Source organism: Corapipo altera, unplaced genomic scaffold (assembly GCF_003945725.1).
Source record: "Corapipo altera isolate COAL_440 unplaced genomic scaffold, ASM394572v1 218, whole genome shotgun sequence".
Classification (NCBI taxonomy): domain Eukaryota; kingdom Metazoa; phylum Chordata; class Aves; order Passeriformes; family Pipridae; genus Corapipo; species Corapipo altera.
Window position 1 is genome coordinate 113408 of NW_020885072.1, and position 16054 is coordinate 129461.

At 52.4% G+C, this 16054-nt stretch overlaps 1 protein-coding gene across 1 annotated transcript in view; it reads right to left on the bottom strand.

Moving 5' to 3' along the window:
- DAGLA (diacylglycerol lipase alpha) overlaps positions 1-16012 on the bottom strand; it is a 57463-nt gene extending 41451 nt beyond the window's left edge. Inside the window, exons 1-2 of the mRNA XM_027669239.1 lie at positions 15870-16012; positions 13433-13522 (exon numbers count right to left, since the gene is read on the bottom strand). The gene's annotated coding sequence lies outside the window, so the exon portion shown is untranslated. The remainder of the gene's footprint in view (positions 1-13432; positions 13523-15869) is intronic.
- Positions 16013-16054: the final 42 nt, after the last annotated feature.

Here is a 16054-nt window from a genome sequence, read left to right on the forward strand (position 1 = left end):
ACTCCCTGCAAATCCTCAGCCCTGCATCCACAACTCCCTGCAAATCCCCATCCCTGCATCCATATTCTCAGCATTCCCACCCTGATGGATTCCCAGCCTCCTGCAGTCCAGAGCAAAACCTGGGAGGCCCAAACCACAATGAAATGGGATCTGCCAGGAGTTATTCCCCCTTCTGACGGATCCCTGGGAACGTCTGCATGGAGCAAGCCCTGCTATCCCAGTATTCATTCCCTGCCTTTCCCCTCCGGCACCTTCCCACGATCCAGGTACAACAGAGCAATCCCACCTCACCCCTGCCAGCTCCCTCTCCCCAAATTCCAGAGTTCAAAGACATTCCATCAAAACAAGCCACACGTTCATCTCCGCTGCTCAGGGCTACAGAATTCCCCAAAATCCAGGATTTCCAGGCCCCAGGGGATGGTTGCAGGTGCCACTGCGGGACAAAGCCCTTTGCTGTTCCCCAGGAGGCTCCCGGGATCCCTCTCCCTGGCTGAAATGCCACGTCCTTCCTTCCCACATGGAATACGGGCTGGATCACCCCCCTGCAGCTCACAGAACCCTCCTGTTCCCACAGGACACCGACTGGACTTGCCGGAAATCATCAATTCCGCCCTGGATCCGACTCCATCGGGCCCCTTCCAGCTGTTCTGAAGGGCTTTAAATGAAGCCCTTTCTATTCCCGAGTTGATTCCACACAATCTGGGAATTGTTCTCGCCTCGCAGGGAGAAGGGGGGATGTGGTGACATCCATACAGAGTGTCCCGAAGCCAGCCTGAGGAATTTGCTGGGATGGCTCAGCCTGGAGAAGACTCCAGGGGAAAAAAGGGGCCTAAAGGGGCTCCAGGAGAGCTTGGAAAGGGACCTTGGAAAAGGGCCTGGAGTGACAAGACATGGAGGAACGGCTTCCCACTGCCAGAGGGCAGGTTAAATGGGATATTGGGAAGAAATCCTTCCCTGTGAGAGTGGGGAGGCGCTGGAATGGATTTCCCAGGGAAATCGTGGCTGCCCCATCCCTGGAAGTGTTCAAATCCAGGCTGGAGCAGCCTGGGATAGTGGAAGGTGTTGAGGCTGGAACTGGACAAGCTTTAAGGTCCCTTCCCACCCAAACCATTCCAGGATTCCATGAAAATCAGGTTGGGGGGACAAATTGCACGGCACCAAAGGAAGATGAGCCCTTTCCTTTCCAGACACACCTGCTGGAAGCAGAGCCCACAGGAACTGCAGGGAAAGCTCCTTCCCAAGGGGAAGCAGCTGCCGGAAGGCTGCAAGGAGAGTTGTGCCCTCACTGAGATTTAGGGATCAGATCCCAACGTCAAGGAATATTCCACGGATTAATGCAACATTTAAGAGCCCTGTTTGTAAGCAAATCCCATCACGGAACAAAAATCAATGGGGATTTTAATTTTGGGAATATCTTCAAGATATTCCACCTTGATGATCTCCCATCTTCCAAGGAGAAGGGAATGAAAACGAGTCCATGGCAGAGCCGGGCCTTGGGGCTTCCAGGAGCCTCCCAGGGCTTGGCACAGTTCGGCTGCGGCTCCCTCGGGATGAGGCGGCTCCGTCCCCTCCCCAAGGTCACCGGGACACACGTCATGGGATCAGGCTGGAGCTGGACCTGCCCACTGACACAAATTCCCAAAATACACCTCGGAGCAGGAGCTGCCCTTCAAAGCCCAGGGAACGAGGACTCACCTGCTCATCCCACGGGTTTAACCCCCAAATCCTGGGGTAAATCCGCCCTTGGAATTGCAACGGGGATGGACACAAGGTTGGTGTAACCAGGACAAAGCACTGCTAATCCCTAACATTCCTTCCATCCCAGCTAATCCCTAATATTCCTTCCCAAAGCCCCTCTGGAGCATAACCACACCCAGGAGCACGTTCTCCTTGCTTCCATCCATCCCCTTTTCCCGCCATTCCCCCAATTCCTGCCTCAGGTGGAAGCAGGTCTCCTGAATCCCACACGTCCTTCAAACAGGGACATTTCCCACCTGTTACCCTGGGAATGGTTTAACAAGGAAAAATGATTTAACCAGAAAAATCCCTCTTTCTCCTTGGCAGGCACTTGCTCACAGCGGTGGAGTTGCCAGAAGAACCAGGATTATCTTGGAAATCCTAATGGATGGAAAAGTCCCAAAAGTGCCACTCACAGCACTTGTTCCCAGGTAAAAAGCAGGATAAGGGATTCCCCGAATTAAGCAGAAACAAAGAAATCCTCTCCTCTGGAATACGTCTCCTCTAAAAAACCAGGACCAATCCAGAGCCTGTTCCCAGGAATTGCATCCCACAAAGCAGTGATCCCAAGAGTTCTCCCCACTGGATATCCAGTGACACCCCACAGGCCAGGATTTTTCCAGATCCCAGAACCATAAAGGCTGGAAAAGCCCTCCAGGACTGAGTCCAACCATTCCCCAGCACTTCCAAGCCCACCACTAATCCATGTCCCCAGGTGCCACTTCCACACGGATTTTAAATCCCTCCAGGAATGGGGACTCCATCACTGGAGTGTTCCAATGCTTTACAACCCTTCCCAGGAAGGAATTTTCCCTAATATCCAACTTAAAGCTCCCCTGGAGCGTCTTGAGGCCGTTCCCTCTCATCCTGTCCTTTGTTCCCTGGGAACAGAGCCTGATCCCACCAGGATCCAACATCCAGGCAGGGATTTGTGGAGACCAAAAAGCTCCCCCTGATCCACCTTTTTTCCAGGTTGAGCCCTCCCAGCTCCCTCAGCCGCTCCCAGTGCTCCAAACCCTTCCCCAGACACCTCCATGTCTTTCTTGTACCAAAGATCCAACAAGGTTTATTAATTCCAGACCTTCCCAACCATCCAAAGAAGAAGAGGTTTTTAGGGATAACTCCTTAAGACAGGGAGACATTCCAACTGTCCAAATTAAACGCTTGGAGAGGGATGAAAAATCCTCCCCCCACAGCTCCAAGATTCCCAACACTTTTCTCCCTGACCTCAGCCAGAGCACAATTTACCTCCAGGGCTCCACGCTCGTCACCCTACGGAAAACCCAAAGCCTTCGGGAATGACAAGTCCAGGAACACCGCCAGCCCATTCTCGGGAATCTGGGAGCGGAGAAGGAGCACAATCCAAGGCTGCTGAGAACTCAGGGAGTTAAACCCATCCCCCATTCCCTGTGCCGGTGCCGCAGCCACCCACATTCCCTGCCGGCAGAGCCCACGGAGCAGCTTCCCGACGGCTCCCGAGCTCCGGCAAAAATAACGGCCAAGTTGCCAGGGGGGAAAAAAAGAGGGATGAAATCCAAACTCATCTGGGGTTTGGAAGAGAACCTGATGTTCCAGAGGGGGGGGATCAAATCCACTCCCAGTTAACAGCTGGCAAGGAAAGCTCGGCTGGAGCGGGGCAGGGAATGGGATGCCGGGATGAGGTGATGGATACCGGAAGCACCTCACTGTTCTAAGTGATGGGCAGCTGAGCATCCCAAACCTGCTTCCTGGATGGAATTACCGGGAATGAAAACTCCTTGGTTTCCTTAATTTCTGGTTGTTCACCACACAGCCAGTGGTTTTTCCATAGGAAAAGTTCCAAGGGGTGTGTGAAGCCGGCGAGGGCAGATCCGAGCGGGAAGCGGTGCTCGCACACAGACCGTTTCACACGGAGCCTCATTCCTTTAGGAAAAGCTATTTTTCCCTACAATCCCGACAGCTTTCCACCCCGGAATTCTTACCAGCTCAAAAAAAAAAAAAAAAAAGGCAGAAAAAAAAAAAAACCTCGGAGGATATTTCCAGGTGCACTGTTTAATTTGGGGGCGTCTCCCCGCTCCGGCTCGTCCGGAAGCAATGCCTTTGGGAAGAGAGAGGACGAGCCGCGCCATTCCAAAAGAATTCCCACTAGGAATCGCCTCTCTACCCTACTGCAAGCGGCTCCTTGGCTCCCTGGTTTGCAGCAGCGGGCAAACAGTTTTCCCAATAACTTGACTCATTGCTTCAGGAATTCCCTGGGGATGAGTCACATGCCGGGAAAGCCCCCGGGACCCACCGCTGCCAACACGGGGAGAGCGAAGGAAGTGGGAGAGCAGGGAAATCCCTGCCAAACTGCGGGAAAACTGGGCGGTCAGCAGCGTTCCCTGGCGCTCCTTCCCGGCTCCCCTCCCCAAGGATGTGCTGGAGAGGAGCGGAGCAGCCGGGAGAGCGCCGGAGAGGCGGCTCCGCGGGGACGCGAATCGCTCCGGAGAGGTTCCCTCCGACGGAACGCTCTGCTCACATCCCGGGAATTATGAGCAGCACCCGTTTCCCTCCCTCCTGAAGGAGGACGGAATTCCAGGGCCTTCCAGGGCTCCTCAGCTCCACTCCCTGCTGACCAGCATTCCCAAACTGTGCTTTTCCCGCTTCGTGACCCTCGACTTATCCCATGACACCAACCCATAACTTATCCCGCTTTCCTCTTCCCACATTCCATGACCAAGCTGTATGTCCAGCTGCAAGTCAAAAATGCTGGGAATCGGGGCTATCCAGGCAGTTTTTTGGGATCTGTTCCTGATACGCTTTGTCCTCATTAAACGCAGATCCCAAACCTGTGACAATTCCAGGTTCAACAATGTTGGGAATTGGCTTCAAACAGCCCAAACCTGACCTGGGCACCATCTATTCCCGTTTTCCTGGTGCTGCCTGGTTATTCCAGGAATTTCCGTCAATCATTGTTTCCTTTCGCCAAGGTCCTGCCTGTATCCCACATTCCCAGAAATCAGCCTGGGGAAGATCAGGTCATGTCTGTCCCCAAAGGCCATGGATAACCTGTCATATCCCAAAATCCCTCGGGATGAGCCATGGATTTAGGAGCTCTCCCCAGGCTATTGTGGATGACTCAATGGAGCTCTCCCTGTTTTTCCACGTCATTCCTCACTAAGGGATCGCTGCTGACAATTCCCAAACATCCCCCTTTGCCCAAGGTTCTCCCATGGCATCTCCACTCCCACAAACAGCCCCACGGATCCAGTCAAACCATTCCCAAGGATTTTTCAGCAGGTCACTCCAAACCCATCAACTCCTACAAGTTCCTGCCTCTTACCAGTCCCAAACAATCCATTTCTTTTCCCAAATTCCAAAAAAAATTCCCGGCAGAAGACACCACCAGGCTATCTGAGGAGCTCATCCTGCGGCAGTCAAAGAGGGAATATTCCCAAATGCTGTGAATTCCCTGGAAATGCCACGTCTGTGTTTCACAGCTTTTTCCCAGTGGTCCCCAAACCTTCCCAAATTCCCACTTTCCAACACCTTCTTCCTCCCAAGAGCACCAACCTGGAATCTCATCCAGCAAAATCTATTCCCTGCCCCTAAACTCCGGAGTTTTTCGAGCCTTTCTGGAAAAATCAGGATATCCTGGAATTATTCCTGCAAACTCATTTGATGGAACAGAACCTGAAGGAATATTTCTGGCATCCCAACCCTTCCCACTGACACAGAGTGGGATATTGGGAAGGATTCCTTCCCCGGGAGGATGGGGAGGCCCTGGCACAGGTTTCCCAGGGAAGCTGTGGCTGCCCCATCCCTGGAAATGCCCAAGGCCAGGCTGGATGGAGCTTGGAGCCACCTGGGATAACGAAAAGTGTCCCAGCCCTTGGGATATTGTCATTCCATGAGGGAAAACAGCCAAGCAGACAGACCTGGAAAAGTCAGCTACAGCATCCAGCTTGGAATTGTCCAGCACCTGACGAATCCAAGCACTCCTTAGGCTGGAAAAAATGAATATCCACAGGTTTCTCCCTCCCTCCAAAGTATTCCTCAATCCCAGCTGGGATCAGTGTCCAGCAGAGCTCCAATGACCCCAACAGGCCCAAAGGATCCCTCTGGAACACGGGAATAAGGACATGGAATGACACTACAAACCCTTCACCCTCAGTTCAAGGATTTCCCAGCGCTGCTGGAATTTTTCCAAGGTGTTCCAGCCAGAAGGAAAGTTGGAAACGGGAAAATCCTCTGTTCCCACCAGGAAAACAGCAGGGAGACAATCCAGGCCCTGGAGTTCTTGGGATAAAAGCTCACCTACACAACAGCACGGAGGAACCAAACCCAGCAATTCCCAAGCCTGCCACAGGATTTCACATTCTCAGGACGGGAGCCAAAGAATCCAGAGGTAAAATATCCAAGGGAAAACAAGGAGGGAAGATGTTGGAGCCACTGGAAAAGGATCCTGCCTCTTTAACACTCCTCCCTAAGTTGTTCCTGGCATCGCATTCCCACTCCAGGCTGCCAGCAAGGACATGGAATGACCTCTGCATTCGTGTCCGGAGAACACGGATCCAGCACCACACAACCCACTCAGTTTTCCTTCCTGCAACTTCCCAACACACCCATTCTTAGGGAATTCTGAGCCACAGTCCCACGATTTTTCACAGGAGCTCAGGAACCCTCAGAATTCCAGGGTGGGCTTTTCCCCCTCTCCACGAGGAAGATGAAATCATGTTCCCAAAATAGTTCCAAGGAAAAGGCTCCAAGGAAGGCAGAGCTGCCTCTTCACCGGAGCACGGAAACCTTCCTGCACTCCCAGTTAGTTAATTCCAATTGGAAGCAGCTCATTCCAATTCCATTCTAAACACTGGGATCATGGAAAATCAAAGGACTTCAATCCCAAGTGCCACAATTGACAACAGCCACGAATTAATGGGAAACCCAACTTTGGGGGGATAAAAAAAGGCACCAAATCCCCTCGTAACAAAATCTGGGATGTGACAACCTTCAGGCAGGAATCTCAGGTCCCAAAGTTCCAAGGAAATAAGGGATTATAACCCACAGGAAGAGTCCTGGATGCACCGACCACAACCCGGACACGGCACAGTGGCACAAGTGGCTTCCTTGGGAAGCTCCCAAAGGGAAAAAATTCCACAAATGCCTGAGGCAGGATCCCAACACCCCCATCCAGGCCCCATCCCACAGCAGGTGACTGTTCTCCATGGAATTTCCCTGGGAACGAGACACTTCCTGTAAAAAACCTCATGGATGGAGCCCTTTTCTTCTGGTCGCTTCCATTTTCCAACTTAACTTTGGGACTGAAATTCCCTGCAATTTCCAGAATGCAGCTGTTTTCCTGAACTTCTCCCCACCCACCTTTCTGGACACACGTGGGAAAAATGGATTTAGAGATAATTAAGCCTGGAGAACTCATTCCAAAGGGATTCCGAAGCCTGCTCTGGGAGCACCTGGAATCCAGAGTGGTCTTTTCCCTGCCCTTATCCCAAAAAAAAGGGGGATTTTTTTTTTGTCAAGTCGGCAAAAGGACCACAGGGTGGATTCAGACAGCTTGGAATTAACTCTGTGGCCATGGAGCATCCTTGAGGATTGGAAAAAATTGGGAAAACTCCCAGTCAGGAACCAAAAGGGAGAGAAGGAATAGGAGTTTCCCACTCCAGGCAGGAATTAAATCCATTTCCCACCTTTCCTGACAAATCTCCTTGTAAATGAGGCCTCAAACCCCTTGCAAGGATCTGTTCCCATAGGAACATAAGAAATTCCAAGCTCATCTCCTTTTCCAAGAGCAGGAATGCCTAATGAAGCAGCAGGAACACCGTAAAAATTAGGGGGAAAGGGAAAAATGACCCTTTCCTCATTGCTCCCACAGAAAGGAGCAGCAGCCTCAGTGCTGAGGGCCACCAACTGTCGGATAATCCCAAATTCCTCCCTTTTCCTCTCTCCTGATTGGCATCTGTCACTTTCTCCCTTGAAAAAAAATCCCAAGTTTAAACAGAAACTCCGATGGAAACGCAAATTCCCGGGAGACTCCTGCGGAGGGGCAGCAGGAGCTGAGCAAACACCAGGATAGTGGCCTAAAATCCAGGGAAACAATGGTCTGGGAGCAGGATCTCCTGCTTCTCCAGGCTCGGACAACCAGGAATTCCAGTATCCCACCCTCTGGAATGACACCTTGTCCAAGGTGAGAGGCTTGCACGGCCGGATGCAGAGGGAGAAGATCCATCTGCAGCTCCTCCCATCCATGTAAAATCTCCAAGCCTTGCCACGCTGGAACGGGGAAAGTTCTCCAGAGGGAAGGAAAAAAAAGGGAATTAACTTCCCAAAATAAAACTTCCCGAAATAAAACTTCCCGAAATATTAACATTAAAGGAAACCTGGAAGCCCAACTCACTGTTTTTTGGGAATGCTGAGCCCTCGTGCTCCAGAGGCTCCGGGGCTGTGTTTTCCCATGGCCAGGAGGGAGTGTTTTGGCCCAATCCCAGGGAACTCACGGGCCACCGGTTTGCGGAACAAATCCCTGTTAACCCCGGGATTTTCGTGCCACACTCCGAGCCAAAAGGTTCCCGGGTGCTCCAATCACACCCTTCCATGCTTTTCCTGCTCCAAAAGGTGGGGCTTCCCAGCTCCAGGGACAAGAAAGAGGAAAAAAAAGGGAACCTCCCGAAGCCTCCCTGGAATGAGACGCTTCATTCCATCCAGTGCAGTGGGAAGGGGCTCCCGCTTTCCCAGTCCACCCCCATCCAGATCCTGCTCCTTGGTGATCAATGAAGAGTTAACGAGGAAAGGAAGCAGTTGGAAAACCAGTTTTCCATCGGATAAATACAAGGGCAGCCGGGGACAGAAAGGGCAACCGGAGTCAGATTTCCAGGATCCTCGTGGATCCCGCCCAAGCAGGATGTTCCAGGACTGACCTGGCCCTCGGCACACGGTTTAGGAGGATAAGGAGCTCAGGTGGATGGAAGCACAGCCCGGGATGCTCCTGCTGGATACATTTCCACGTTCCCCTGAGCAGCTCCGCCTTTCCCTCGGCCTGTCCAGGGACTCACCTCCTGTCCAGGGACTCACCTCCGAGGAGGCTCCGGAGCCCCTCCCACTGCCGGCTGCCACGTGGGATCGAATCCATGGGAGCCTCTGGATGAGCACCCAGTGAACAAACAGCCGGATTCCGGATTCCCTTCCGCTCCCCTGAGCCAGGAGGGTTTGGGAGCGGCCGGAGCCGCTCGGATCCGCCCCGGATCAGTTCCGCTGCCTGAACCCCCGCCATTCCCGGAATCCACAACTGAGAGTCCTCCTCGGGCCAAAATCCCCCTCCCTGTCCCTGAGTCCGGACACTCTCTCCATCCATTACTCCCCTGGGAGCTCCTACTGTCTTGGGGTATCCATCCCAACTCATCCAGCCCCCCCGGAACAGCCCGAACGCTCCGGAGAACAAGGATGAGCAGTTCCTGGATATGGAGGAGAGAGAGGGAATTCCTCTGCTCTCCACCATTCCCAGGAGAAGGAAAACGACCATTCCATGGTGGGATCATCCCCTCCAGGAGCAAAATAAGCCTTGTGTGTCCCAAGGAATAAAGGTGGGATGGGATAACCCCTGGAGTTCCAACCAGGAATGGCTGCAAATCAGGGTCTCAAGCCATTCCAGGGAACAAACATCCAAGGAGCCTGGAAATCCCTGGACACAAACCACGGGTTCTTTATGCCATGAAGGACACGGGAAGAGTTGAAACCAAATCCCTCAGGAGCACCTTCTGCACACAGGGAATCATGGGATGGTTAAGGCTGGAAAAGACCTTCAGGATCATCAAATCCAACCGTCCAAGGCCACCACTAATCCACATCCCAGTGCCACATCCACAGGGATTTTATATCCCTCCAGGGATGGGGCCTGTTTCAATGCCCAACCACCTTTTCCATGAAGGAATTTTCCCTGATATCCAATTGAAACCTCCCCTGAGGCCGTTCCCTCTTCTCCTGTCACCTATTCCCTGGAAGAAGGGCCTGATCCCACCTTGCTCCAACATCCGGGCAGGGATTTGTAGGGAATGAGAAGCTCCCCCCAGTCCCCCTTTTCTCCAGGATAAAACACGTCCTGCACGTTAATAACAGAGACACTTCCAAGGTCGGCACATTCCCATTTCCCCCCCCCCAAATTCCTGCTCCCTGCCCCGCAGGGGATGTTCAGGAGCTCTGTCAGAATTCCCAGGAGGCTCCACACTTACTCAGCCGCCCCTTCCCCGAGGAATGAGCCTTTTCTGCAGCTTCCCACGTGATTCCCACCTCCGGAGCCGCCTCCGCTCGCTCCTCCGCCCTCATCCAGGAGGAACAGTCGGAGCGAGGCCTCCCAGAATCCATAAATTCTCTTTGCCACCACCAAAGCAAACTAAGGGTTCCAAAGCTCTTTACCCCACACTTGGAACAACCAAGGATCACGCTGGGATCTGCGGAATGTCCCCACTCCCTGTGGAGTTAAAATTCCACGATGGCCCCACAGCTGTTCCCAGGGGTTCAAATGGGAGAGCTCACCATCCCTCTTTTTAACAAAATCCATAGGGATAAAGAGCCTTTTCCACAGGCAACACATTGATCCAGGAAGAGTCAGAAAAATTAGAGGGGAAAAAGGTTTTCCAGTCGTGGATTCCCACAGGAACAAGTTTTACCACCACAGCTCCACAAAGACATTTTGCCCCATGTTCCTCTCACACCACTGGATTTTAGGAAAGCTCCCATCTTTCCCGCTTTGGAATACAGATGGAATGTTTCAGGAAAAGCACCTCTCACTTCCCAGTGCTCCTTCTTCCACATGCTGGAATATTTTTGCCCCAAATTAAGCTCAGGAGGAAGACTTGGAATGAAAGTAAGTAGGGGAAAATGAGAGGTGAGGGGATGGGAATCTCTCCAAGAAATCCATTCTCATTCCCTGTTTTATCCAGGGAAGAAAACAAAGATCCACAGAGAGAAATCACAAATTCCTGCTTCACTTTTTTTTTTTAAGGATGGAACTTCTCCGACTTTCAGCGGAGCGAGCGGGAAGTTTTCCTGCTTCCTCTGGCAGGGCTCGTGTTTCCCTTCTCCGAGGAAAATCCGGTTCATCCCCGAGCGCTCCTGATCTATTGGATGTCACCGGCGGATGCTCCGGTGCCATGGAGATGGTGACAAACTGCTGAATCAGCCGGAATGGGAGCAGGGAAAACGGGAATGTGGCTCCAAAGGTTAAATGTGGTCGAGAGGTAAAGCAGGACTGGGGAGGTGGAAAGGTTGGGATAGCCTGGAATGGAGGGCAGAGCACCGGGTCGGGAAAACTCCACCGCTGCCAGGGGGTTTGGGGATGGAATTCTGGAGAGAACTTGGAGCTGGGATGAAAAACATACAAGGAATGCCCAGGGAACAGGCTGTCCAGGGAAGCTGTGGATCCCTGGAAGTGCTCCAGGCCAGGTTGGACGGGGCTTGGAGCGACCTGGATTAGTGGGAGGTGCTGGGGTGGGAATGGGATGAGCTTCAAGAGCCCCTCCAAGCCAGACCATTCCAGGACTGGAAATACGGGATGGGGGAAGGCAGGATCTGCCACGAGAAGGGCTGGATCCAGGACAAGGAGGGTGGGATCTGGCACAAGCAGGGTGGGATCCAGGTAAAAAAGGGAAGGACCCAGCAAAAAAAGGGCCGGATCCACTTTTTTTTGGGACGTTCCCAGGCTGCTGCAAAGCCACAGGCAGCATCCGACTTGTCCTGATTTCCCTGGGAGGTGAGAGAGTTCCTCTCCCACAGGAGCAAGCTGCCAATCTGCAGGATCATTGAGAGGATCCAGAGGGAAAAGCCAGGCCTCCAGAGGCTCCATGTTTGGAGCTGAAACCCATATTCCAAAAATACACATGGGCTGTGCCAGCACCAGGCACAAAGGACAGGGATTTGGGATGAAAAGACAAGCTGGGACTTCATGGAATATTAGATTCCATCCCACTGGGGAAATTCCAACTTCCAACAGCCCCGGAGCAGCAGAACTGCTTCCAGTGGAGTTTTTCAGGGAAGAAAAGCCCCTTTTCAGGGAATGAAAGGCTGAATTCCCCCCCAGTCTCCCCCTTCCCATTGTAGTGACTGCCCAGAACTACAACGGGAATGTCCTGGATTCTCCTGCCTCTTCCCATTGTCCAGGGCAGCTTTTTTAAGGTGGCCTGATGGATTCACCATTTTATTCCTTGTTCTTCAGGAAATCAGGATTCTGTCCCGAATCCTGCCTGGATCTAAGCTCAGGATCACTCAGGTCCGTGGGATAATCCTTCCTCTAAGCCAAGAAATCCCAAGGAAACATGTTCCAGAGGAAAAAACCCACGGAAAACGCTCAGAGCACCTATTTAAGGCGGCATTCCCATATTTATGGGTTATCCAGGAGTTGCTCTAGGACCTTTGCTGGGTGAAATGGGAAGTGCAAAACACCAGGAAACTTGGAATTTAAGACTCCAAACTGCACCTTGTGTCCTGTTTTCAGGGAAAAATCCTTATTAGGATTTTTCCAAACCATCCCAAGGAACCCACTTGCTTTTAATTCCACACTAAGGGAATTAAAATATGCCATGCCCAGGAACCAAAATCTCAGCTTGGAGAGAATGAAAAGCCGGGAATTTTCATGCAATTCCACGGATATTTGAAGTCAAGCTGAAGGAGATGAGAAAAAGAGGGAGAGAAATGCCAGTGGATGGGGTGGGAGGAGGATTTCCAGGGATCTGCAGGAGCACAAGTCCAGCTAAGGAAGGATCTGAGTTAAAAAAGAGCCTGGAATTTCAGGGATTAGTAGCCCAGGACAGAATTCCTGACAGGATTTTCTACTCCTGTTGCAAGGAAGAGGCAAATATTCCAAAGCTTTTTATTCCATCTTTTAGCTGGACATCTCTTCAAAGAAATCCCAGGTAAGGGATCCAGTGGAAGGAGGAAAGAAAGGAATAAAAAGGAGGAAGGAAAAGTAGAAATCTCTGAGGAGAGAGGGATGTTTTTCCTAAAGGAATTCCATCCTTTATCCCAAAACCCCCAGGAGCTCCAGCAGCACTTTATACCCCACATTTTGCAGGGTCTGGAGCAGGATTTTCCCACTTCCTGCTGTTCCCAGAATATCCATTATATCCTAATTTCCACATTATCCTTCCTAAAATTTGAATGATGTTTGGATTAATTAAATTAATTAATACTACACTGTTTTATGGGAATTTTCAATCACTTAGAGGTACATTTTACAGGCATTTAACTCCATAAAAAAACCAAACCTTTTCCAGTTTCCAGTACCAAAAAAGAGCAGGATAAAAACCTCGGCATCGACTCCCTGTGCTCTCCAAACACCCAGAAATCTGATTTTAATCCAGCAAACTTTCCCATTTCTTATCAAAACCTGGAAAACCATCCCAGTTTCTTCCACCTTAAAAGTCCCAAGTTGCTGCACCCGGAAAATTCTCCAGCTTTTTCCCCTCTGATTTCCCTTCCGAGATCCCCACAACGACATCCCCAAATCCACAGTCCCACGGATTTACCAGGGAAATATCAGCTCAAAGCTGGCTTGGAGGGAAGAGCTTGACTGACTCCAAACTATCCCAGCAGGAAGAAACATTCCAAGCTCTCCACAGATCCCACAAAAGCCCGTTTGTCCCACGGCACAAAGGGCACTTTCATCCGCTCCTCTCTCCCTAAAAATTCCAGCCCTGCAGCTCCAGGAGGGGATTTCAATGCTCTCACTCACCCCATCTCCACTGCTGCATCTTTCTGGGGAATTTCCTCACATTCCAGGCCTGGATCCGGCTCGGGACATTCCTCTGGGTCAGCTGGATCCCTGTTGGGAGCAGAGTTGGGAGCGAATATTATTTATTTGGGAATGAAGGAGCGGGAGGGGGAAGGAAAAGCAGGTGCACGTTCCCAAAATAAAGCTGCTCGTTCCAGTTTAATTCCCAAAAAAGTCTTAATTCCCAAAAAAGCCCTTCAGGCAAGACAGGGATGTTTGGGACAGATCGGAATCGCTGCTGGTTTAATCCAAGGACGTTTAATAAATAATTCCCAGCCCTGGGAAAGACTGGAATCTTTTCCAAGCCATTTTCCACCCTCAAACTTTAACACTTTCCCCTCCTATATTTTTCCAGCTGCTGGAAAAAAAAAAAAACCCAACCCTCCAAAAATCAGGATTAAGGAGAGTTTTCTACGGCACAAAAGCTTGGAAAAGGGATTTAATCCTATTTTTGCAAAGCCATCCCTGATACTGCAGCTCAGAATTCCAAGTGCCCTCGTTTGGAGGAATTAAGTCCCAATTAATCCCACTTCGCTTTTCCCAATTTCCCTTATTTTTCAGGATATTTTTTGGCCTTGGAAGGAGGATTTTCCCACTTCCCTCCCTCAGTTCCTCAGTTTTAGCCCCAACTCTCTGCCCCTTTCCCACAAACAACAGAACTCTGGGAATTTTATCCCTTTTCCTGGGGTTCTGGTTGGATTTTGCAGGTCCCGGTGCCCCTTAAACTGGAATTGGGATCAAACCCAGGTGTTTTGGGTCAGCACCAACAAAACCAGCACCTGCAACACGTATCCATTATCCTTCAGCCTGGAATTCTCACTCTCCAGCATATTATGGAAGCAAAACTTCGGAAACCGGATCCCAAATTTCTTATTTAAATCCTGAGTCAAAGGGGAAGAATTCCCCTGCTCCTTTGTGGTTTTGGCTGGAGAAATTCCAGGTTGTTTGCATTATTTACAAGGTACCAGACGCTGTTCCGAGCTCTTTGCCCCTGTCTGCCATTCCAGACTCCCCCTCAGCCATTCCCGATCCAAGCCCACGCAGTCCCAGGGCCCAGCTGGAATTCCAGCAGAAGCTTTAAAGACCCCCCCCAAGGCTCTTTCATGACCCCGAAAACCGACACCTGGGACACCAAATACCCTCACCTGGATCACGTTTCCCACTTGGAAAGCCTTTTCCAGTGGTGCCAATGTCAGCAACACCCAGGGATCGATGCCTTCCCAAAGCCACAATTTCATTATTCCCAACCACAACTTAAAAACTCTCCCCCTGACTACACAAAGTTGGATGTTTTTCCCTGTCCACCTGGAAAAGGAGGCAGGAGGATGCTGGAATTCATCCCCGCGAAGTTTTATCCAGGTGGGAGAGTAAAATTCCCACCTCGGGATTGGTTTCCCTCTCCCTCAGATCCAGTTCCTTTAAACCACCCAGGAGTTTTGCCACTTCCAAGCCCTGAACGCTGTCCCAGGGTTATTACATATCCCACTTTCGGGAATCACAAGGTGATTTCCCACCCGGGAACGATCCACGAGGACCATCCCGCTTTTCCACGACCCACAAGCTCCGCAATTCCCATATTCCAAGCGCCAACCGACGCCTGTCCCGACCACCCCAGCAGGGGCTAATCCCCAGAACTGGGCACAGCGGGAATTCCCGGAGGAGCAGCCTGGCGGCCTCCCGGCTCCAGGGACCTCGGAGCGGCACCTCCCTGGCTTTTATAGGGATACACCCTGGCTTTTATAAGGATATACTATCGATTTTACAGGGATATACCCTCGCTTTTATAGGGGTATATCCCTGGCTTTTATAGGGATATACTATCGATTTTATAGGGATATACCCTGGCTTTTATAGGGATATATCCCTCCCCGCTACATCGGCTCCCCGCCCCGCCGGCTCGGGAATTTCCGGGCTCGGCATCCCCCGGCCAGGTCCCATTCCCATTCCCCGCGGGGGCAGCACTGAAAGCCGGGAGCGGGCGAGAATCCCTGGATGTGTCACACCCACATCCAGCGGCGGCTTCTCCCTCCCCCGCGGGCCCCCGGGGCCAAGCGCCCGCCGCCCTTCCCAAGGGACGGGCACCTCATCCCGGGCGCTGGATGAGCTCCCTGCTCACCCATGGGGATGGCTGGCAGCGGGATGGCGCCGGGCAGCGCAGGCCACGCGGGGAGCGCTTCCCGCCGGGAAAGGCCGGCACCGGGAGACGGGAGGCGGCGGCGGCGCGGACACCCCCCGCTCCTTCTCCTGCCCTTTTTCTGTCCGTTCCCTGCTCCTTCCCCTTTCCCTGTCCGCCCCCTGCTCCTTCCTCTTCCCCTTTCCCTGTCCGCCCCCGCTCCTTCCCCTTTCCCTGCCCGCCCCCGCTCCTTCCCCCCCGTCCCTGTCCCGCCGCCCCCCGCACCTGCCGCGCCGCCATTCCCGAGCTCCTCCCGCCGCTCGCTCCCGCCGCCTCCTCCTCCATGGCCGGGGGGGCTCCCCCGCAGGGTCCCCCCCGCGCCCGGTGCGCAGCGCCCGCCGGGAGCCGGGAACAACCGGGAACAACCAACCGGGAACCGGGAACAACCAACCGGGAACCAACCGGGAACC